Source organism: Prionailurus viverrinus, chromosome A1, assembly GCF_022837055.1.
Source record: "Prionailurus viverrinus isolate Anna chromosome A1, UM_Priviv_1.0, whole genome shotgun sequence".
In the NCBI taxonomy this organism is placed as follows: Eukaryota; Metazoa; Chordata; class Mammalia; order Carnivora; family Felidae; genus Prionailurus; species Prionailurus viverrinus.
The window spans coordinates 18838742-18865005 of NC_062561.1; the positions used below are offsets into that span (position 1 = coordinate 18838742).

Genomic DNA, 26264 nt, shown 5'->3' on the forward strand with positions numbered 1-26264 from the left:
TGACCACACATCCGATTCCAGGGTGAAGGTGGACTGCACATTTGCTCTAAGGAAATGAACAGGGGAATGTATTTTCATGGGATCCAAGATTCTGCAGACAGTTGAGCACAGGTCAGGTGAACCCGAAGTTAATGCAGAAAAACAGGAGTGTGAAACCCCACCCAGCAAAGTGGATCCAACTAGCCACCAGTTTTTCAAGGGTTGAAGGTAAAATCTAAATGACAAGGATGTCCAGGTAAGTACAAAACTATCCTGGCTAGTTTGTCACGCCACAGCTCAAATCGCATCAGACGCCTTCTGGGAAGCGTTTCATTTAGTACATGATTTTAACTAGTTCCATGTCTGAGACCAATCCAAAGAGGCACGACTTTCTTAATTCAGCCCAAATCCTTCAATGTGCATCCACGTGAATCGTGAACCCCCTCCTCCTTGCTTCATGCTTGTGGGCCGGTCTTCCAAATGGATGCATCCACTTCTCCCCTAACGCCACTGCCGCTGCCATGACATGAAGGCCTTAAAAGAATAAATGTGGGAAATGGGAAAGCCCTCAAGCTAAAAACTCTGGAGCATAATCCATAAAGCAGTGACATCAATTTGCAGCACTGAGGCCAGCATTTTCAAATATTAATAAAATAGAACAAACCTCACGCAAAAGGGCAAGGACAGTACCACCTTGTAAAACTCTGGCATGTGTGTGCACAGGTACATCGAGTCATACTGTAAAGTGGATTTCTTACTGTTGCTCAGACTGGGGGGAAAATGTGGAGAAAGCCACAGTAACAGAAAAAAATGTACTACTTCCTAGAGGACACGCTTTCCCGCTCTAGGAAAGGCTTGCTGACAAAGCCCAATCAAATGGTAGTACAGCTACCCCGGGGTTTCTGGAAATGTCCCATAACCTTCAGGGAGCTCCCACTCTGCACATGCAACAGAGGGGCCGCCTTCTCAGTGGCCCACTTGGCAGAAGTGATTCTTACAGCCTGGAACAAGGAAGGATGTACAAAGGGCTGCACAGTAACATGTTGGAGAATTTTTAACCAAGCAACTTCTGAGCACAACTTACCGTATCAACAGAATGAACATGACATGTTAAACCTTCACAGTCTGACTTTAAAGTACAATTCTTTAAGCCTTCTATCTATCCTTCCATCTTTCCTTTGGGTAGGTGCAGCTCAAGGAAACCATGGCTCAGACAAGTGAGAAAAAAATGAAATTTGGATTATGTTTACAGCCAAGGAAAGGAGGAAAGGAGACGCGTTGAACAATCCTCTACTGGAAACATTGCTAAAGTGTTTTTAAACTGAAGATTATACCACCACTTAAGATATTTTTTCTCTACTATTTTGCCCAGCATATTACAAAACTGCATCTAGGACTGAAATAGCAGATTGCCTCAAGAGCAAATGACAATATTTGTACCAGAAATGTTGGCAACCAGTGGCGCAGATGGGTTTCTGCACAGCAATCTTCAAACTGGGGCTCCAAGAATAACTCCACCTACTGCACCAATGCTAAACTGCTGAATCCAAAGTCAGAAGGGCTCATTATTCCATATTTTCCCACCACCTCCTTCCCAAAGGCACGTGTACCTGCCTGACCTCCTCTGCCTGGGAAAAGGCTCAAAACAAAGAAGAAAATGAGCAGACCAGCGGGAGAAGTTCCTCAGGCATCAACAGTGCTGGATGGTCAATGATCCGCAGAGGCAGGACCCAAAAATGATGGCAAAATCCAGATAAGCCAGTTATTTACATGAATAGTTTTAATCTTCCCCTTCAAATACAAAGAATAAAAATAAAGATTTATCCAAGTTCCATCTTCTTTCCATGGTTGGGTACTTTGGTCAAACAAAAAGTCATTTTTGTTCAAAGAAAAACTCAAAAATGGAGGGAGGAACTGGTACCAACCATAATAATTACTAGGGATGTTCCCGAAGGCTGTCAGTCAACATCTACAGCACAGCTCACTAAACGACAATTCGAATCTCCTTCAAGTGCTTGAAGAAAATAGCCACCTTCAAACAAAGGAGTTGGCACTTCCATAGTCTGCTCTTACTGACTGCCAACTGAGATGTGCTGTTCTTACCCTGTTCCTTTGCAATTTCTACCAAATGGTCTAGAAAGGCAAATTAAACAGAAGCCTTCACTTAAGGAGGCATTAATTATGAAACTCATCCAATTTAAAGTGTTGTCTTAGGCATACATCCCTACCTTTGAAAATGGCTAGGGGTTTGGTAAAAATGGAAACGAGTCTCTCTGCCTCTGTGCAGACCATGGGGTCTTCCACACAAAAGAGAATGAATGCACAAACTTTTTCAGGATAGAACGGTGCTTCCCAGGAGGTGCCTGGGTGGCTTAGTCGGTTAAATGTCTGACTCTTGACCTCAGCTCGGGTCATGAGTTCAGGCCCCATGCAAATAAATAAATAATAAATAAATAAACAAACAAGCAATCTCAACAACAGTGCTTTCCAAATTACCTTCAAATTGCATAATGCAGAGTACAGAATACTGTGTTTATTATGCTCCATAGCCTCACATCTCCTATGGTATACAGAAAGCCTAAAATTTCACAGAGTAAATTCAACTAACAGAAGGTTAAGGGTTCAGGCAAACCCAATCCCACATTTAAATAAACGTTAATTTAGGAGCACCTGGGTGGTTCGGTCAGTTACGTGTCCACCTCTTGGTTTGGTCTCAGGTCATGATCTCCCAATCATGAGATAGAGTGTGGAACCTGCTTGGGATTCTCTCTCTTCCTCTCTCTCTCTGCCCCTCCCCTACTCATTCTCTCTCTCTCTCTTAAAAAAAAAAAAATGAATGAATGAATGAATGTTAATTTAACCCTAAAGAAACTGAGACAGGATTAAGGTAGGCGAACCTTGCACCTTTCCGCTCCAATGGTTTACTGTGTTCCTAAGACAGGCCCTGGCTAGAATTCCCTGAAGTATACTTCTCAGCAAGGTCAGGTATGCTGGAGAACAGAGCTCCACTTTCATTACAACACCCTGATTCACCAGAATCTGAATAAGCCAAGTGATGTCACGAGTGAAACTGAATTCTCTGCCAACCTTTTCATCTTCCAGAGTTAGCTGGTGAAAATAAGGGTATTAAACCCTCCACAATTTGCCAAACAAATGCTCACAGAATCCCAAAGTCCAGACCAAAAAAAATTATAATAATAAGCTTTGAAATACATCTTCCTCCTTCTGTTTGAAGGAGTGGGGAACAGATTTGCTCCAAGCCAAAAAGTCACTCTAAGAAGACCCCCACTGAAAAAGGACCGGGGAATAGTATGATTATTTCCCCTTTGTCCATCTAATCTCCTCAGCTCACACTGGTAGAAGGTACCAGCCTGATCAGAGCAGTCTCCAACCAAATCGTCTTTAGCAAATTCAGAGTAAGCAGCTATGTACGGAGGTCTCCTTGGTAAAATAAAGGGCAGACCCCTCACCGTCAAATAGATGACGGTGACTCAGAAGTCCACTGATGCACACTGCCCAGAGGACAGTCAAGGAAGATCAACAAGCAATGAGAGCAAGAGTGTCCAACACTAAAAGAAACCTCATCTATTCCCATCCACTCTCATAAACAGTTCGATCCGATTCTCATCAATTCTAAACAAAAAGAGACTGGCATGAAATTCACATTTTCTCCCCAATCAAGGCCCTCCCCACGAATGACACAATTTAAAACCAAAACAAAGACAACAGAAAAACTCGCATAAACACAGTTAGCATTATTTTTAGAAACAACTTTCATTTCCATTTCAACTTACTTAAAATTCAAAACTTGCTAATAATAGAAACAGCATTTAATTGTCACTAAAACCGGAAGTTGCTGCAAAATAAAATATACTATTTCAGAGTCAAACTCAAGGATCTGTGTGTTGTAAAATATTTGGTCTTTGTTACTCTCTCAGCATTCAATTTGTAAAAAGGAAACATGTTCTAGTTTGGTTAATTAACCACTAACATAAGTCAAATAATGAGCGCGGCCGCCTCCTAAGTAAATCAGAATAGATTAACGGAATCCTTTGAGTGTATTCGTCTCAGAGCAAATTTCAAAGCCACCACGGTAACTCTGTCTGGAAGTTCAGAAAGAGGAAATGTGCTTCTGTGTGTCAACAGTAGGCGAGTCTTCAAGGAGCCCCATTGTTCCCGTGTGCTGGGAGCTCGGCTGGTCGGAACTGGCAGGAGTCGAGACAGGAAGAGCTGTCAGGCTTCTGGGGCTGGTCACCAGAGCACGACTGGACCAGGCCCGAAGCAGCAGATGGTTGAGGGGTGCTTGGAAACAACAATGTGAAGACGGAGATACAAGGAATCTAAAGAGCCGCAAGTCCTACTCCTTTGCCACAATCTGCAGTCAAGAAGCTTTAGCAGAAGCCTGCGATTCGGTCCTATGGCAGGCTCTCTCCGCTCTCTCCCCAGTGTTCATGGCCCTTACCCAACTCCTCCTGGTAACGACAGTATTATCTTACAACCCCTACGGCATGCCTGAAAACACAGCAGAGAGATTCAAAAGCCATCGTTTCGGTCCAAGAACGACTATTCCGGCACACTGACAAAGAGAAGCCCACTTAGATCAACAAAAAACCTATTTTCACAAAACAAGGAATTGGATGAAGCTAGTAACATCTAACAACATCTAAGCCAAATGATGCAAGCAAAACACCATGAGAGAAATTTATACCATGACTTAAATGGCACCAACAGGGAAATCCTCTCCTTGCTGAGACTCTTGGGTCCTTTCTTACATAATGACTCCTGGCAGCTACCGTCCCTAAAAATAGCTTTCTTTCCAAAATGACCATTATCCAAAGGCCCACTCCTTCCAGAGCTAAACTGACTCAAGTTTTAGAGAAGCGTTCATCTGTCAAGGGTGTAGAATGAAGACAGGAGACTGCCTTCAGCTTGCCTGCAAGGTGACGCAGCTGGGAAGAAGCACTGTGTGTGGGAGAGGATACTGAGCTGGGAGCCAAGAAACCCTGCTCTATGCAGTGTCACTAACCAGCCTGGTGACCTCAGGCACAGCCTTAACCTGCTACTCACCCCAAGAGTTTCCCTGGAGTAAACGGCTGGCGTCCAAAGACCCTTCGAATCCTGTAAGGGTCTGTGAGCCCCAAATAACAGGACCCCACGTTAGTAATCCCACCCAGTCTGAGGGAATACCGTTAGGGACCTAACCACGCTCTGCAGGACAGATACCAACTAACAGCGGCAGCCCAGCAAGAACTGAAATATGTCAACTCAAACGCAGAATGAGCGAAAGCTAAAGATGAACCAGACGCAGCACAAACCCAGAAAATGCAACAGATAAAGCTTACCTTCCGATCTCCGCAGCGCAGGTTACCCAGCATTCTGAAAGTCTAGAACTCGCTGCGAGGGTTCAGACTAGCTGGGAAGCATGATGAGGAAGTGGTGATAGGCTGAAATTCCCCGTTCCAGTTTAAATAACACCAAGAACTGTACTAAATACCTCCTGTGCAGCTTTTTGCAAGAAAATCAAATTGTTTGGGGAAGGAGGTGGGCTTAATTTAACTAAACATTTCACCCGACACACGATAATTTTCACTTAACATTCCGCTTCATGTACTGGCCAGCAAAATCCTCTTCTACCTAATGTCCACGGTCTTCTTCCTTTTATTCCTTTCTGGTTTCTAAGGTGGTAGGTATTGCAGAAACTACAACGCAAAGGCTCAGCAAGACCTCTGGAGGTATGGAGCGTGACTGATGAAGACACAGGATGCGTCAGGCCACAAAGACTAGCAGTCCCAGCAGAAAGGGAGGACCACTCAAGAAGTTTACCGAAGTCTATTACTTCTGCTCTGCAAATCAAGTGAGAAACAAAGAGGCCCTGGCCCTTCTGCCAACCAGTAAGGGGGAAGGGGGAGCCCTGAGAAACCCGAGACGGAACACTCGCTTCGGAAGAGGGCAAGCCGGCAGCTTGCTGCTGAAGGATGGCAGTGTTGTAGGAGAGTTTCCTCACGGCCCCCACCTTCCAGACACGCAGCCCTGCAACTGGGTCCAGGCACGGTCCAGACGGGCAGCGGCTCATGGAGAAAGCAAGCCTCACAAAAGGAAGAAACCATTAGTGGCAATCACCCTCAGCCAAACTGAGCAACTGTGAGGAACCGAAGCCGCAGAGACCGCCAGGGGTGGAGGCGGCGACCAGCAGGGTAGCGTGCGGGGCAGCCCGAGGTGGAATGGCCCCCAACAGGAATCCTAGTGCTGTCCTGACCCAGGTTCTGGGAAGGACAGACAGCAGAGTGGAGGCTGACACAAGAAACAGCCAATGGGGCCTATGATCACAGAAAACGTAAAACCATTAAAGGCCATTCACTCTGTAATTTCACTACTGTTTTGTTATTTTTGCCAACCGTCACTTTCCTGTGATGTGTGCTATATTTGATTGAAAAACGGGATGAAAAAGTCCGGGAAATAGTTTCTTTTTCCTCCTTTAAGGGCAGGATGAAATGCAGCTACTGAGAGACACCACACAGCAGCCCGCCTCTAAGAAGCCCCAAGGATCTCCTCCTGATACTCAGGCCCTGCGACGTCTCCTCCCCTGCAGGCACCCAGGTAAGCTGGGCCCCAGATTCCTGACCCACAGAAACTGTGAGATAATGACTGTGTGTTATTTTACACTGCTAAGCTTCAGGGGCACCTGGGTGGCTCAGTGAGTTGAGTGTCCAACTCTTGGTTTCGGCTCAGGTCAGGAGCCCGTCTGTGATTCTCTCTCCCTCTCTCTACCGTTCCCCCACTCCTGCTCTCTCTCGTGCTCACTCTCTCTCAAAATAAATAAGTAAACTTTAAAAATAAAAAAATAAACTGCTAAGTTTCAGAATACATTATCCAGCAATTAATAGCAAAAATATTCCATTTCATTAAAGCCTTCAATATAAAAATTTAAGCAATTTATGTATAAAACTATCCAACTCAGTAGCAGCTACTTTTCTTATCTTTGGGATCAAAGACTTCATTAAGGCCCAGTATCCTAACAGAAGGACATAACGTGGTCAAGAGTTGATACTGTATATTCTTTCTTAATATTTATTTGTGATGAGGAACTATATGTATGTGGTGCAAAATTCAAAAGACCCAAAAGAAGACGTCATCATATTAGGTGTCTGCATAAATGTACCCCAATAAGGCCACCCTCAAATCCAGGGTCCCCCCACTTTCCTTGCTTAACTTTTTCCAAAGCACTTTTTATCCTTCTCTCCTACTGAGACTGTAAACTCTACATGGGTATGAATTCTGTGAGTGGTGTTTACTGCTGGGCCTCTAGCCCCTGGGACTATGTCAGGCATGGACTTGATATTTAGTATACAGTGACTCAATGAGTAAGAAGGAGATATGGTAAGAAAAGTCTTTGCATATTCCGGAGATGGCCACTGTTGTGGGAATTCATTTATGATACTAGAATTAAAGTAACTTTTCATCCTGGATTTGTTACTTTTTATCTCTTTGAGAGTTCCAAAAGAAAAGAATTTTCTACAAAAACACTGACTCTTGCCCTGGAACATCTCAGTGTGAAATCATCTAATGGGGGCACCTGGGTGGCTCAGTCAGCTAAGCATCCAACTCCTGATTTCAGCTCAGGTAGTGATCTCACAGGGTTCATGGGATCGAACCCTGCGTCAGGCTCTGTGCTGACAGTGTGGAGCCTGCTTGGGATTCTCATTCATTTGAGAGAGACAGAGAGAGAGAGAGGGAGGGAGGGAGGGAGAGAGAGGGAGGGAGGGAGGGAGGGAGGGAGGAAGGAAGGAAGGAAGGAAGGAAGGAAGGAAGGAAGCCAGCCTCTAATAATGAAGGCTTTTTTGTTCAGTGACTTTTATGAAATACTACGTGCTAAGAGGTTACAATGCATGTTTTACCTGAAGTCAAAACATTAGATATTTCAAAGTGTGACCACATCATCTTTCCAATCACTGTATTGTTTAACCAAGTCTTATAAGTCTTCTATGGGGAAAAAAGAACTTTAAAATTGTAACTAACAAGAGAAGCTGTAATGTGCTTCATGTACTAATATTGGAATGATACAGAGATTAACATGATCCCTGTGCAAAGATGACAAATTTATGAAGCATTTCACGTTTTTGGGGGGGGGGGGGGGGTGGTACAATTTATAGTAAATTAAATGCACAGATCTTAAGAGACAGTTGAGTCTGGCTGTTGCATACACTCATGGAACCACCAGTCCGATCCAGAAGAGGACATTTCCATCACCCCTGAAATTTCCCTGTGTTCTTTTCCGATTGATCTAGCATTCTGCCAACCCCTCCTTCCCCCAACAATGGCAGCCTCTACTATGATTTTTATTTGCCATAACTTATTTCCACTATTCTGGAACTGCACATAAATGGTAATACAGTTATAAACAAAAAACAGGGCTGCATATAAATGGTCATATAGTTAAAAAAAACAAAACAGGGCTAACACACACACGCACATGTGCACACACATAGCCATGAGGCTGTGCATATGAGGGTGGAATGGAGTTAATCAATCTCTCTCTTATTTCTCATACCGTCCCCACTAGCTGCTGGCTATGTATTATTTCCCAGGGAAAACATGTAACTCTATAGCAAAGACGATTCCAAATTGTTGGTGGCTACAGATCAACAAAGAAGTTAAAGCTTTCCAAGTATATTAAATGAAATAAATCATTAGGCTTGCTGAATGTTCACAAATGGACATCTTCATCCCACAACACTATGTATGTCTTACTCTTCGAAGCTGGAGGCACCATAATGTGCAATGCCTGTCTCATTTAAACCTCATGCTATTCTCACCTCCTCCTCCAACAGCTCTCAGAGGACTCAACTCCAGACAACTTAATTTGAGAACCTGTGTACCTGGTCCTCCATTTAAAAAAAACAACAACAACAACAAAAAAAAACACTTATCAAAACTCAGGATACAGACAACGTCCCTTCCTGCCTGCCATCTGCTTTGTGAATCAGGCCTACAGTACCTTGGAGGCAGTTACCTTAAATTTTGAAAAGCAACAGATCAATCCATATTTCAAAGATCCAGAACAAAGAACGCTCTCTTTTTGAATGGCACTGAAAGCAAGGCAGAAGAAAGGCTGACAGAAGGATGCCCTGATTTCTACATGCCTCAGGAACATTTTCTGAAGAGCTCCAATTCAGCGACTAGAACTCTAACATCAGGTGAGCCCTGCCTTGGATGTGAGCTACTGAAGGACTGACACTCTCACCCTGGTTCATCTTTCTGCAGTACTTAGCACAGCCAGGAAAACCAAACTTTTAATCACCAGAAAGAATCTACAAGCTATTCTCTCTTGTTTTGCACTTTCAATAACCCCAATCCCCGTTTTCCAGTCCCTTTTATTACCTACTGCTTAACAATGATGGTGCATCCCTACTGTCCTGCCACGAAATATTAAAGGAGAACAGAGGGGGCATTTCTGGGTATCACATTATTAAACACAATTAAAAGGTACATAGCTTGTGATATTACTAATCTAATAAGTAATAATTTCACAGCCTATACAACAATTATGTATATAAAACTGAACGCTGCTGAAGTATCAACTATGCCTCAAGAACAGAAGGCAGCATTTTGAATCGTACTATTTAAAATCAAAGATTCCAAGGAGGAGGAGTATAGAACCTTAAGTGATACATGTAATACAGTAATTAGAAAACAGTTCACTTCCAGGGTCATAGGCACCAGTTTACAATCATTCCAAGATGTTTCTGTTTTCTCCTTACGTAGGGCTTAAAAAAGCTTAGCAAGATAATTATACATGAAGTGGAGAAAAGCGTTTACCATTGTATAGTTTGCTTAAAAATATTTCAAGTTCAAATTTGAACCCTGGTAGTACGTAATACAATCTACCGGACATTCCAACCTATGAGCTGGTTCTATTTATTCCACAGGTAAAGAAAAGGGGAAAACCAAGTTTTTTTATTGTTTATAAAGAATCCTCCAGTAAAATCCACCGCAATATAACAAAAATTCAGGACTTTGGATCCTTCTGACATCCTCCTTTGCTCCTTAATTAGATGTTTCATTGGCTTTCAAGTGAAACTCAACTACTGGCTCTGAGATCATTTACATTTAGTTGGACATTTTAAGCTGCTCTGTCATCATTATAGAGCGCTGCCTAATGAGGACCCCTTAGACAGGCTGGCCTGACAAAAACCCACAGTTAATACTAAAATGATCCAAGATACCCTACTTTCTCTGAATTTGAAAAGGACTTAGTGGGCCCTCCTCCCTAAAAACAGGAGAGCCCTCCTCCCTAAAACAAAACAAAACAAAACAAAATTCATGAAGGGCTACTTCTGCTTGAAGCACTCCCAAGAGAACTGTATAATCAAGTGGAGATACTATAAATTCACATAAATTCCCAAGTTCAACTCTGAGTCCTTGAACATGGAATCTCCCTCCTTGACAGTGCACAAAAACCACACACTGATCACTTCTATGCTATTCTGGAGTTTAAGGAGGTGAGTGAGGGCAGGAGGAGCCCAGGGGAAGGCCAGGGCAGCAAGGGTAGAGAAGGAAGAAAAGGGTAGAAAGGAGAGGTGTCAGAAACACGGGCAGAAATGACCACAGGTCATGAAGAGCTGAGCTGGCTGCAGAGGGTAAAAATGGGTTGGTGAGTTTCTCCAGAGTGTACAAATCCAACACCTTCGTTTTGGGGTGAAGAAAACGGAGGCCGTGATAACAAAGCCAGTAAGTGACAAGAATCAGGCCCCAGTTGCCTGCTGAGAGGGCAGGAGGCATAGACAATAACCAAAGAGGTAGAGCACCTCTGTATACGTGCTCACATAGCAACTTTTTATATGCCTCACCCTCCCCTCTAAGAAAGAGCACAAGCTGGAGGAAGAAGTAGTTGTGCAACTGGAGGAAGAAATCTGGATAATACAACTGCTTAATGGGCTTCTATCTTCAATGGGATCTACAGGAGATCATCATGTTTGTAATCTGGTTGAGATTTCTACACTCAAAAGGCCAAGATTAACTCCTCTCCCCAAATAAAGGAACACCACACTAGCTTTGCATCACAAATGGTATACACAGTACAGAGAAAAATTGAGACAGATGAAGAGGTTTAATAAATAAGTCAGACTTGGCTACAAATGGCAAAATGCCCCTTGATGCTAAACAGCTAAACCTGAGACAGCTGTTCTTTAGGGCCCAGGTCCAAAATAGATTTGATCCCTGAAATGGACTTTGTAGAGAAGAAAGAAGCCTAATCATTAACTTGGAGGGGGTCGAGTACCATAAATACTTGATACTTGAACATGCACAGGAATCACCTGGAATCTTGTCCAAATGCAGGTTCTGATCCAGTATACCTAGCATCAAGACTGAGATTCTAACAGGCTCCCTGGTGAGGCTGATGCCTTTAGCCCAATCCATGGATCATACTTTAAGGAGTAAGGCCATAAAAAACATGAGGTATGAAAGTCACATTTCAAGGTATGTTTATTTCACAACTTGGTCTGCTAGCCACACAACAGTGACACATTGAGTCTTTTTCCTTCTGGTGATTGACAGACTCCATGAAATGTCTACATAGTTTGGAGGTGGGCAGGGGGGGAGGGAGTTTAAGTCCAATTAAGTATAAAAGCATTGTGATTATTTAACACAACATAATTTGCTCTGGGCTCAGGGGGGAATAACATAGTCTGTGTGTTTTGTCCTGCAACAAAGGGACAGTAAAGTTGATAGTTATGGAACCTGATTTAAGTCCTCTCGAGTGGCCAAATGGACCAAGTGTTCATCTTTCCTTACATGGAAAGGAAATTAACCCCCATTTGCTCTCAAATGGTCACTATACTGTTTTCCAGGAGTCCTGAGGCTTTTGTCCTGACACCTCACCAGAAAGCCCAGGCCAAGACAAGGAGCAGGGTTGCTCTAATCCAGGTACGCCATTAGTGGTAATTTCTTTCCATAGTCTGGTGAGCCTCAGTGAAAATGTAAGCCTTTGGAAGACTATCTTAAAGTCTTTGTGGGCTATTCCTCGTATGAGGAATAAAATTTTACATTTATTTCTTTTCAAGAGACACAGAGAGACAGAGCGTGAGCAGGGGCGGGGCAGAGAGAGAGGGAGACACAGAATCAGAAGCAGGCTCCAGGCTCAAAGCTGTCAGCACAAAGCCCGACGCGGGGCTTGAACCCACGAACCATGAGATCATGACCTGAGCCGAAGTCAGACGCTCAACCGACTGAGCCACCCAGGTGCCCTGAGGAAAAAAATTTTAAAAACTAGCCTTATGAAGCAATGTGGCCTTCTTTGGAGATCTCGACTCAAATCTCTGCCAGTTACTCGTTATACGACCTTAGGCAAATTACTTAAGCTTTCTGTTTCCTCCACCATAAAATGAGGACAATAGTTACCCAAGGTTCCAGTAAGGTCACGTACTTGGAGCGTGGAGCAGCTCAGTGGCTGGCCCAGTGAGATTCAAGGGTACGGTTATCACTGTTACCATCAGGGCCACCTTCTCCAACTGACCCAACGAATCCCAGTTTGCACTGTACTAAATACACACATCACTGGGTAGGCTCTGTTCTCAGCCAGCTTACATTCCAAGCCAGCAACACATAGAAGTCACACCCACTTTTTAAACATTGGTGATAATTCTTGATTTCTTTGTAATCATCTAAGCATTATGGTATTCAGGAAAGAAAGTCTACAAGATGCACAACCATTCTCTTCAAATACTTTCGAGTCCATAGTCTTTCCATATATATTATCTCAATCAATCCAACAATAACTGTGTTTAGTATTTAGGACCACTATTCTTATTATCAATACAGAGTCTCAGAGCTTGAGAGAAAAGACATGTTCATGGCCACCCAACCTTTCTGTATGTTCTCTGATTTTCGAAGGCAGAGATCTCCCCAATAAGAAGGTGATAGGGAGGTGAAGGTATTTTTGTTATTGGAACCATCTACATAATTCAATTACACACGATTCTGACAGAGACCACTGGGGCCCATTCTTGCCAGTGTGAGCTGCGCCCCTCTAAGGTATCAGGGTCTGTAAACCACAGCCCACAATCTGAAGGCCCTCAATCATAGCTTAAATAAGATCTCCTGTGTCTGAATGGCAACATTGAATCAAGGCTGAAACCGAACCCCTGCATTCTCCCCTTGGTAAAGGGTCCTGCCCTATTAAGAACCTTCCCTTGAGCTTGCATCGGTCCCCTTGCCAATTCAGGGCTGAAAAGAAACAGCCGGCCTTGGAGTACTCCCATGCATCCTGAGGGTCACAGAGGACCCCGTTCTCGAATGTAAAAGCTCCTCTCTCTTCCTCTCCTCCCTCCCTGCCCCCATACACACTTCTGGGCCTGAAACGGCCTTTTCAACAGAATTAGAGATGTGCTACAAAATCTTCATTAAGTAATTCAATAACGTGTATATCTGGTACTTACTCTGGTCCCAAACAGAAAGGAATGTGCCCAGAAGCCAGCAGGCAGAGCCACATTCTTCCTGTCACCCTGTAACAGCAGGCAGGCTAGTGGCGGGCTGGCGGGCACTGCTCTGGGGACAGGTCCCCAGACAGCACTGCTTTCCCGACATCAAAGGGCTGGATCTCCTCTTCAATTTGTAACTTGGATTTTCCTCAGTTTCAAATCATAGCCTGACAGATGTTAAAGTCTGACAGAGTATAAAATCATCCTCTGCCGAGTCAAGAATATGACAAGCAAGAGGGAACACGGAATAAAAGAGGTCCCAGTTCAGAGAAGGGGAATGGAAATCTACCCACAGCGAGCGGGAGAACATGAAGCAGTGAAATTGGCTCTTCACATGGCATTCAGCACTGCGGTGGTTATTCTGTCAAGTATTGTTCACGGAACATGGTGACAAATGGGGAAGGGCTGTGCCTTGCCAGTGGTATTTAGTTTAGTTTTTCTGTTTTCTTTATTTTTTAGGAGGGGCAGTCACAAATGATTCCAAGTTATTTTTAAATTTCTTTCCCTAAAAATTCTGGTTGGATTCATGACCATTTCAACTGATACAATGTTATTTTCAAGAGGGAACAAAAACAAATTAATGAAATCAACCAGTCTGGCCCACTAACGTGGGGGGAAAAAATCAGGTAATACTAAAACTTTAAAAGAAGACTTAGTACTTTCTTGAATGGGTTCTTTCAGTTATATTCACACAAACATGGCTCACAGGGTCACTATCCACCCAAATTGGTGGGGTGGTTTTTATAAGCTAAGTTATTCTTGCTTTGCCCTTTGTAATGTCACTAATTCTGGGCTACTCAAAGTGTGTCAGGGACCAGCCGCAGCACCTGAGAGCTGGTTACAAATGCAGGACCTCAGGCTTCCCCCCAGACCTAATGAGTCAGAACCCACATTTGTACAGAGGTGATTCATGCACACATTAAAGTTTGCTAACCACCATCTTGCAAAACATTTATTATTTAAAAATCATTTAAGCCCATTTTAACAGCCCTGCCAAGAAAGTCTTCCCCAGAACAGGCCAGCCTTCCCCTAAGTCCCATTTATGGATGCTTCCCTGGTAACCAGGGAAATAACTCCAAACTTAAGCTTGTGTAAAATACTTTTAAAATAAACTCAAAATCCTTCTTTTGATGTATGCAACATTTGGGGTGAGGGGAAACATTAAAACTATTACAAGCTTTCCACAAAACACCACACCTGCCACTATTACTACTGATGATCAAAAATGTACGCTAAACAAAAATAGAAACAGGTATCCACATTAAACCAACAATATCAACCGAGCAATAAATGTGGCAATAAAGATTCAAGTGAAGAATGTAATACAAAAAATGGTCTTCAAGGTCAAATTATTTGCAAAATTAGTCTTGTTGAGGAATATCTGCTACACAATTCAGGAGAAAAAGAACTCTGTCCTACTGCAGCATGGGGATTTTTCCCCACACAGCAGTCTCTGTGCACAGCATTTTAAACTCATTATTGAATTTAAACCTATCACAGCCTTAGACGGTGCACACTGTTTTAGTCTACGTTTTATTGATGCTTAATTTACATAGAGCCAGCCAAGCACTGGAATCTGCTGTGTACAGCTCTATGAATTTTTACATTTGTATATCCCCATGCAACAACCACCCAAATCATTTCCAGCACCCTAGTAGTGGGTGGCCCTCTCACACCCCACCTAGTCGGCCGCCCCTTCCCCATAGGTAAGCACTATTATGACTTCTAGCTCATACACTACTTTTGCTTGTTTACTGGAATTCATACAAATGGGATTGTGCAGAACGTACCTTTTCGGGCCTGGCTTCTTCCACTGAATAGTCCCAGAAGGATCAGTGTGCACAGAGAAAAAGGCATGCCCTCCTGGGTGTAGAGAATAGTAAAACAACTCCAGGGGGGAGGAGAGTATCTTACAGCACGGAAGGTGCACTGGTACAGGAGTCTGCAGGAAAGGAAGCTAGAAAGATGGGCCTTTCAGATGGTGAATGGCCTGGAATGCCAGTACAGACTGTCTGAAGGTGTCTGAGATAAATGCTCTAATTCGAGTAACACGTCAAGGGATCTGACATGGTAGCCTGTCCAGAGCAGAGTGAGGAAGAAGGACACTGGACGCAGCAAGCCCAGGGTAGAGGCCCAGAGATGAGACAGTAGGCACCACAGGGGAGAGAGGGGAGACCCCAAGGGAGTTTCATCCAGATGCTCCACCAAGGAGGCTGGAGTTGATGGGAGGAGTTTCCATGGCTCCAAAATTAGACTTTTGAAAGAGTGGCAGAAAGTGCTATTCAAAACATAATGAAGCAGTGGGGGGAGCTGGTTTTAGGGAGGAAGATGAGTTGGTTTGGTCACCAGCTGGTTGAAAATTAGACTAAAAGTTGGGGAGAAAGATGTGGAGAGGTAGATACAGGAGATTATGGGAGGTGAAGAACAAGACAGCAAGAACCAAGTGGTCTCCAGAAACCACGTGTTGTCAAGGCACCGGGCTAAATCCGGTGAGAAGAGAGACCATCACAAAACAGCCTGAGGTACAGGAGTGAATGAACCCTGGGGAACACTCACTCAGAATAAGAAAAAGGAGTCTTGCAAAAAAAAGGGCCAGGGATAGGACAGGAGTGGGATAAAAACCGAAAAATGGGAGCATAAATTTAGCAACAATTCCTGCAATCAGCATTCGATTTAAGGACACTTGTTCTCCAGTACAACCACCAGAAATGCTGACACAGGTTCTCCAAGAAAACACAAGGTACTTCAGAAGCTTCATTAACTCTTTCCAGCATCTTCAAGGTATTACTTTGCAAATTACTGTCTGGGTATGCTAAACTTAGTAAATTATTGTTTGGGTAGACTAAATACCAACCTAGTATTCAGAAAGAGTTAATGGAGCTGCCGAACTGTCTCATTTACTCCGAAGGTACTTTTCTTATTCAAGACTCTAACTCAATTTGCATATCACCAATGATGATTAAAAGGCAATCCAAGAAACTGGGCATTCAAATTTCTGTCCAAATCAGATCGAACAGATCCAATACTTAATTTAGACTTCCTAATCATCACAGATTATAGATGATTAGCAACCAATCAACAGTGGTCCTGCCTAAAGAAATCCACTACAAATAAAAGCTGAAAAGAGAGAAAATCCTAGATCAATGCCTGCACAGGAACGAGGTCTGAAAACATGAGCCCGAGCCACGTCCAGTCTGTGCCTAAAATTATCCCACAGGCACAGATTATACTCAATCCGCCTCCTGTTTGCCTTCGCTGCATTTGTCTCCCTCCCCCTTCACCAGACTACAACTTCTACCAAATGACAAATGATAAACTGGTTTGCTAAAGCCCAGCCTGTGGGAGATATTAAATAAGAACCCCTAAGATGAGGAATGCTTCTTTTCTCTAAATGATGACAGGAGATAATATGAAAAGAGGAATTTAGCTTTTGACTTGAAGCTAATTAAAAACAAATTTTTTTTTATGTTTATTCATTTTTGAAAGACAGAGAGACAGAGCACGAGTAGGGGTGGGTGGAGAGAGAGGGGGACACAGAATCCGCAGCAGGCTCCAGGCTCTGAGCTGTCAGCACAGAGCCCGACGCGGGGCTCGAACTCATAAACTGCAAGATAGTGACCTGAAGTTGGACGCTCAACCGACTGAGCCCTCCAGGCGTCCCAACTTGAAGCTAATTTTTATCTGCTCAAGCCACTTCCAGTTATGCTGCCAATGATATTTTATATTATTCTCTAAATGAACTTACTCTATTAATCAAAAGCAAGTTGGCAAGTGTTATACATAATATTAAGCAGTGATCTTTAAAAGATAATGCATATAAAAAAATGGAAGCACTACTAAAACACTTGTATTTGTTTCACTAAAGTTATATAGCCCACTGCCTTATTTTTCAAATTTTAACCATATTTTTTAAATTATAAATACAAATTTAAAGCCAAATTTGTTCTCATCAAGTCTCCAAGAAACATGAACAAAATCTTCTGAACTGCCTAACACATTAAACACGAACACTTCCCTATAACATCATTTCGAAATTCTTATTAAAATTCTCAATGGTTAAATGCCTTTTTTGTCAGACTGGCACTTTTTGGCACATGTTTTACAAGATGTCATTCATGCTTTGCTGTTCTTTTGAAAAAGATACAGCAATAACTAAAAGCATGTCTTTGTACAAGCACATTTTTATCATTAACATCTTGATTTGATAAATACTTTGAAACAGATATATCACCAAAGATCCTCAGTTCAGACCTATTATGTGTAATAAAGAAAAAGAATCATAAGAATTGTGGTTAGGGGCACCTGGGTGACTCAGTCGGTTGAGCATCCGACTTCAGCTCGGGTCATGATCTCGCGGCTCATGAGTTCAAGCCCTGCATTGGGCTCTGTGGTGACAGCTCAGAGCCTGGAGCCTGCTTCGGATTCTGTGTCTCCCTCTCTCTCTGCTCCTCTCCTGCTCTTTCTCTCAAAAATAAATACACATTAAAACTAAAATAAAAAAGAATTATGGTTGAAAAATAAGGTGGCCCTCCTTGCTGGTTCAATTGATGGAGCATACAACTCCTTATCTAGGGATCATGAGTTAGAGATTCACATGGGGCACAGAAATTACTTAAAATATTTTTAAAGTTTGTTTGTTTACTTATTTATTTATTTATTTATTTATTTTGGGACGGAGGGAGGGAGGGAGGGAGAGAGAGAGAGAGAGAGAGAGAGAGAGAATGAATGAATGAATGTGCATGTGACAGCGAGGGAGGGGCACAGAGAAGAGGAATAGAGAGAAAAGTCCCAACCAGGCTCTGCAATGCACGCTCAAGAACTGTGAAATTATGACCTGAGCCGAAATCAAGAGTCAGATGCTCAACAGATTGAGCCACCCAGGAATCCCAAAATAAAATCTTTAAAAAAGAAAAATTAAAAAAAGGTAACTGGAACTCTATGGAAGTACATACACTGTTAATCATGAAATTATATATACATAACCTCCAAAGCCAAGAGGCATTGGTTGAAATCACACACAGAAAGATTCATGTAAACTTTAGTAAAAGACAAGCATTCTGGTTTTCTTTTTAATTTACTTTCAGTTCCATCACCATAGGAACAAATTAAATTTTTGACCTTTTTTTTGGGTAAACTAGCTATAGATTTAATAACCTACCTACACCTTAGCTGTTGCTTATGCTTCCCCTAACTTTCTGAAGGTGAATGTGAGTGACGGAACCAGGAAGTGAACCAAGGAATAGTGAAATCTATTCTCTAGCATTTAAACTCGTCATCTGTAAAAAATCACGCCTGCTATACACCTGAGAAATTTTCAGATGACAGAGGTATAGGAGATAAATAAAAGCTCTCAAAGGAAATATGAAAAACCTTTTTCTCCCCAGTCTCACTTTTGAGAACAAGAAAAAATTTTTTAAGTTCAAAGCCTAAAACTCATTAATACAGATCCCTTAGGGATTGAATGAGAAGAACACGGGAAGATGCATAATCAATGTACATGTTTAATGTAAAAGAGAATGAGATCCACGTAAGCAATATAAAAGATTATTTCAAACGCCATTGGGGAGATAATTTATCTTTAATGGTTAATACGGTTTTTTAATGCTCATGATTTTTTCTACACAAAAACACTTAGAGGGGCGCCTGGCTGGCTCAGTGGGTAGAGCATGAGACTCTTGATCTTGGGGGTGTGAGTTCAAGCCCTACACTGGGCCTAGAGCTTACTTTAAAAAATAAATAAAAGTAAATCATTTAGAATTTAAAAAAAAAAACTGGTCTTTTAATTTCATCCCAATACAATGCATTCTATCTAGCAGGCATGATTTACAAAGTCCCCTAACAACCATGTTTGACCACCAACTGCCAAACATTTTAAGGTTTTTCCAGGGTTTGTTGCCAGAGATTGACAATATATATCCATTTTAGCTGATGCATCTAAAAGATGGTCCTAAATACAAAACAAAACAAAAACATACTATGAAGTTCACTGACTTGATACGCACAATTTTCTGCATGAAACTCACACTACCAGAAAATCAGTACAGAGTTCAAGGTCCCAATCTAGAGGCAAATTTGTGTGAGATGAATAAGGGATAAATGTGAACACAACACCCACAACACACACTGAAGTCACCCTCTCACTGTCTTAGTCACTCAACAGCTACACCACTGTTAGGGCCATTTCCTCAGCCATTTTAATGGAAGGCCCTGGCAACAACCTTCCAAGCCTCTTTCAACTTCTTACTATACCTATGCTTTTTATTCCCATTTTACTTCTACCTACCATTTCAATACAAGGTGATAAGGAGAAACAAGATGTATCACAAATCAAGTAGGTTAGATGTGGCTTTTTGTGGTAGCTGATGTTCTTAATAACACTGACTGTAAGGTCAAAACATGTTTGTTATCCAGTTGAATCCAAACCAGATCAAAACCCTAGTTGGCCAATTTAGAAGAAAGAAAGAAAGAAAGAAAGAAAGAAAGAAAGAAAGAAAGAAAGAGGAAAGGAAAGGAAAGGAAAGGAAAGGAAAGGAAAGGAAAGGAAAGGAAAGGAAAAAGAAAAATGGCAAGTGAGGGGTGCTGGGTAGCTCAGTCAGCTGAACGTCCGACTCTTGGTTTCGGCTCAGGTCATCATCTAAGGGTTTGTGAGATGGAGCCCCCATCCCAGGCTCTGCACTGACTTCATGGAGCCTGACTGGGATTCTCTCTCACCTCTCTCTCTGCCCTTTCCCCACTCTCTATCTCAAAATAAACAAACATTAAAAAGAAAAAAGCAAGATAAAGTATAGAATTTCTTTAAAATGGTATATAGGATTTAAATGTTTACCTTAAAAATATAAATGTAAATGTGCTTGAGATAAAAGAAAAACCTGTGAGATGTCATCCTCTGGCTGGATTTCCAGTCGTTCTTATAAATCTACATTGCATTGTCACCAAGTATTTACATTTGCCATTTCTTTACAGTGGAGAAGGAATCTTCCCATAGCACAGCAATCCAACTACAGAATTCTCCATGGTCTCCTCCTAATCTTTTATAGGGTCTGAGCACACCTAATTTATCAGCAATCTAAGTATCCCCAAAATGTTCAACTTCATTTTCCTAAAAACAAGTATTCTGTCCATATTTAATGGGTTCATTTGTTAGTTAATTAATTGGGAAAACAAGTACAACTGCAAACCAAGTTCCAAGAAAAAGACAACTAACTCCAGGCACCAGAGGCTAGCTCAAGCAGTCAGAATGCCACATTCAACCAATAAGGGGCTTTAGGAGAGCGTGGGTTAATGTGTGTTGGGAAACTGAAGGTCAACTGGGGAGCTGCGACCGTCTCCATGCTGGTGTTGATGCTGGTGTTGCCACAAGGACGTCCCCTGAGGCTTTTGTGCTAGGCAAGGGTAAAGATTTTTTTTTAATGTTTATGTTTAATATGACAGAATTAGGCTGAATTGTTTCAACTTCGATTAACACACACACACACACACACACACACACACACACACACACACACACACCTTGCCACCCAAGAAGCACTTATATTAACACTTTAAATGTGTAAGAATTGAATGTCATTACTTGTTCCTACAAGTCCATCTTCTGGAAAATCTGAATGGTGGTATTATATATATATGTGCCTGTATGTACATGCTAGTTAATGTGCACATATGACTGCATGTAACTCCCAATTATCTCATAATTACCTGATGCCAGATAATTTTTTTTTAATTCTCCTAAGCTTTGGAATACACAGTACTTTCTGTATGTGGCTCTCTTAGCATGTTTATCTTCCTATGTGATCTACACTCCTACATTAGAATTGATTTGGACATTTTCAGCCTAGTGTCAGACTGGTCCTAGTCAAGGACACCAAGCCACCAGCATCACCAAAAGGGCAGACATGTAACCTATACTGCAGATGACTGAAAGGTGATGCTATTTAATCATCACGAGCCTTTCCCTGCGGGAAGCTCTCTTTGAAAATGTCATTAACAGGCAATACAGTTCTAAACCAGACAGCTCTGCATTTGCTCACATATTTGTAAATATTACTGTCATCCCTAAATACAGTTCTATGTGGAAGAATAAACCACAAACCGCTGGGTTAAAATATTATCCCCCCCCCCCAGACAGAAACCAAAAGTATACTTATTTAATATTACGGAGAGTTAAACAGCTATATGTTAATTCCTTTCTAAAATCCAACTGGTTCCTCTTTGACAGAACTGCTTTCCTCTTAAACTGCTACAGGAATGCAAATTTTGCTATGAATAATCATATTTGTTAAATGCCATAGAAACCTGAATTATTTGTTTCCAGAATTGACAAACTGGTACATTATTTCGTGATTTACTGAAAATCAAATAAATAATACTGGGTAGTGATATTCTTTATCATTTACATACATATATCTATATATAGATACACATATCTGATATACATATATCTGATATATATATATATATATATGTGTGATTTAACATTTTTTTTAACCTTGAAGTTTGTAACAGCAAAAGCCAAAGGCAATCCTAAGAAAACTAACTATGCTGTTATGCTAAAGTCCTTTTAAGCATGCTTTCAGATTGACAAAATCAGTAACTTAAATTTTCCAAAATGATTAATACACACATACACACTTTTGATCAACTGTAATCCAGTCCCCACTTTTAGCCTGCAAAACCACACACTGTAGAAAAACAAAAAAATAGTAAGAGTCAGTTACTAGTACATGTCTGCAGAAGTATAGCAACAATAAAACTCTTAAAATCCACTGTTTAATCATATTTTATTCCCTGATCATGGAATAAGTGGATGATTTCCGGGACATTTTGAGGATAATTCCAATGTGTTTACAGATGCTCCATTACAATTTTAAGTCCAAAGCGTCACAGTTGGTGCTTAAAACTTTAACAGTATTATTGTCACCGATACACATATGAAAACTCCCCTGCCCAACAGCACCCTACTCTTAAATACAAATGATGGATGAGGACATGCCCCCCCCCCTTTTCCAGCATTACCTCTAGTAACCCAACTCCCACTACACTGTCCTTCTCGATCCCTTTACCAGCTCACCCTCTCCCACAAGCACCCTCCAGTCACAGGTGCTCCCACTACCCTGAATTTCCTCCCTGCCCAGCCCAACAACTGCCCTAGCCTGTTGAAATTCTACCCACACTTTAGCACCCATTTAAGAGCGAGGGCAGTATTCTTCCTGGTGCTTCTGACCCAACATGACCTTTCCAGTCCCTGAAACCCCATGACATTCCCTTTCACAGTTCTCTCCAGTCATGTGCCCACCATACTTACGGATCAGTAGCTCTAGAAGCCCTGACCAGTTGTTAGCCACTTCAAGAAGAGGCTGTGTCATCACTGACTGCACAAAGGGAAAGAACACCACCACTGGTGACTAGTGAAGGTGCAGGGCTAGCAAATACAAGCAACTAATGTGTAACAGGATACCCCAAATTGTACCAGTTATACTGCCAACCCCAACCACGAGGAGATGCCTCTTAACATCAGTTGACAGGTTTAAAGCTAATTAAGTATGAACCTAATAAGCTAGAAGACGTGCATGAGTGAATTGTGAAAATACCAACAAATCCGGAGTAATAGAAAAGATATTCTGACACAGTAATACAGTGGAATTTACTGAAAGGCATGTTCTACTTAACCAAACTAGTGCAAAAGCCATTTTTCTAAATGTTTGATGGCAAGATAAAGCAAACGTAAAAACTGAAGATCAAAAGAACATCCATTACTTTAGTGACCAAGGTGGTTTCCAACACACCAAGTTGACGATTTACCCAAGTGAGGTTATAACATCCTTCAACACCGAGACTACACCACACCCATCCTGTCACCTGAAGCTCTCTAACCTAAAACAAACTGCTTCAAGGACTAGCAATATTTCAGAAGCAGTGCACCAGCTTCTGTCAGCTTATGAAAAAGGGGTTTTAAGTGGCTACACATGATGCTTTCTGGGTTTTTTTTGGAAGGGCAAGGCACCAACAGGGAGAGGCTGAGGAAGGCTATGGAAGTGGATGTTCATGCTAGACTACTCGCCAGGTGTCCCCCTGTCCCTCCATTCTTCCCAAGCCATACTGTCATCTGGGAGCCCTTCATCCCCACCATCCAGCTTCCCTGCTGCCATTCCTGTTCCCCACTTTTCAAAAAAGCACCTCTGATCACATCCTCGGCCCTGCGGAAAACCCCTTTTTGGCTTCCTTTTTCCAGGATGGAAAAGTAAAGATCAACATATAGATGCCACCAGGTAAAGATCAAGTTCAGGCCAGGCTCTCAAACCTGACCCTGCCTGCCTCTCTACAGCCTCATCTCACCCTTCTGACTTCGTACGTGGGCTACCAAAACATTGGGTCATTTCACGCTTCCCAGAGGCTCTCCATAAACCCCTCAAATCTGCTCCTGACCAGAGGTCACTGTTGCCTCCCACCACGTCTCTCCCATGTGTCTTGTCTTTCTGTTACAGAAAGAGGCACACGGTTGCGAAACTCTGCAACAACTGGAAAACTGCAGCACAGCGGTTGTTTCCTTCTCCTACACCCTGAGTACCTAACGGAGTGCTGCAGATACAGCAGGGAGTCAAAGAGTGGATGGCGTCTACATCAGTGCTGCAACCCTCGGACTACTGTAACATTCCAGATCCCCAGAGGCAACAACGAGGCGCTGAAGAGGAGCTCCAGAAAACCCACATTTTTCTCGCAGACTTTCAAGCTATACTTGCATGAATTTCCCATTTGAAGCTTTTTACAGCTTGCATTCATTCCAAATGGGCTCCGCTGCATGTCAGGCACTGTACTTGGCACTATGAATGAAGGATAAAGTAAAGCACAGTCTCTGCTCTCAGGGAACTTAGATCCTGCTGGGAGATTCTGTAACCACAAACACAGCACTCAGCAGTCACTACTCCATTCTACTTAGCCGAGGACACACAAATAATCAGTCCCCATACATTCAGTGTAACCTGTCCACTACTTAACCTCCTTTGGCGTCTAAAGTCATTTCTGTTGTTCCTGAGCATTTCCTAAAGTCTTACACCCTTCCAATACACGGCCACATAAAGTGGACTGAAGGTGTCAATAAATGAAACCTGCACATATAGACAGGGAATGAAATCTAAATCCTAGTAGCAGAAGGAACTACAGAGACAGAATAGCCCAATATTTTCATTTTACAGAACAAGGGCCCAAGGCAGAGACAAATTATATGAACTGCCTAGGGTCCTTCAACAAGGAAAGAGCTAAACCAGATTTAGAATCCAAATCTCCTAAATCTCTGCTCACCCCTTACCTGATAGGAACGTGCCCTCCGTGACGTGTTAAATTCAGTCCACAGTCACACGCAAACCCGAACTGGTGTTTCTTGGAGCATGGGAAATGACAAAAGCCAAAGACAACAAGGTAGCACCATATAATCTCATAACCAAATGCTTCCTTCAGCTGCTAACGTTTTTAGCATTTGTGGTAAATAGAATTGTTGGTCCCAATTGTTCCCATGTGGTTATTTCTATGGCCTCTTGCTGGATGAAGTGCACTTGCCTCCTCCCTGATTTCAGGCTTAGTCATATGATTTGTTTTTGGTCAATGGTATGCTAGGGACTCTGGCACTGGCAGAGGCTTGAACCGAGCTTGCGTAGTAAGGCTCCCCCCTCCTGAGCATCTGACAGCATCATGAGGAGAACTTAGCCCAGAGAGTCACTGACCTTCCAGTCTGGGCCTCAAAGTGAGAAACGGAGTGAGCTGCCCCAGGCAACGGAGCAAAAAATAAATGCTTGTGAGGTGTGAGCCAGTGTGAGCCACCAGGATGTTTTGTTGTTATTTTGTTGTTTGTTATGCAGCAAGAGATGACTGATGTAGGCTATCTTATCCTTCAAGTCAAAACCCATACTTCTGGTTACCTGTCACTGCTGTATCCCCTTAGAGTATCAGCTTGCTGTTAAAGTAGCAATTACTTTATTCTTTTTTATTTCCATCTTACTAACTCCTCAGGGCCATCTTTTATTTGAATTACCTTCAGAAAAGAAAAGGTCTCCAAATTACAGTGTCATCTCCAAATGTTTTACTGATTCTTAAGATAGGTATTATATAAGTGGGAGAAAACCATATCCTGTCAGTATCACCTCACAAAAAGCCTTCTTCCCCCTTCAAAGCAGTAAGATTTGTCACGATCACAGCTAATTTATTGAAAATAATTCTCAGCTCCTATGATGGATCCTAAAGATAGGTGGGAAGGAGTGCATCTATCTTTCAGTGCAGGTACCAAAGACTTTTAAAACGCTGCTTTAAAATCCTTAACTAGAATTAGTGTTAAAATAAACCAATTTCTGGTATTTTTAAAGGGCCTCCAAATCAGGATAACATTAAACAATAAGACCCAATGTAAACATCCTTCAAGTTAGCCATCTCTTATTCCAGCACATAGCTCAATGTTGTTAAAACTGCTACAGCTTAATTAATTATAGTTCTCATTTGTAACTTTGGAAGCTGAGTAGACTTGAAATAAAATCACGTCTGGACCAACAGAACACACTATGCAGCAGAGTCATCTGGAGGATGGAATACCAAACTAGGAACCTACCACAGATCTCCTTCTGCTTGTCACGACAAAGTCAACGTGTTTCCTTTCTTTATTCTTCTGTCTACAAAGTGACATACTTCCTCTTGAAAGGATGTAATTTCCAAGTTCATGTAGCAGTATATACAGTATCATACGCCTGGAGTGTGTATAGAATTACAGGAGTTCGTGTACCTGTGAGTCCGTTTCTGCAACAGCGCAAAATACACAGGTTTGAAGGC

The 26264-nt window shown here is 42.2% G+C and overlaps 1 protein-coding gene and 1 pseudogene across 1 annotated transcript in view; one reads left to right on the forward strand and one right to left on the reverse strand.

Moving 5' to 3' along the window:
• FOXO1 (forkhead box O1) overlaps positions 1–26264 on the reverse strand; it is a 96582-nt gene that overhangs the window by 24974 nt on the left and 45344 nt on the right. The window lies entirely within an intron of this gene.
• LOC125147190 (uncharacterized) lies at positions 8000–8098 on the forward strand (annotated as a pseudogene).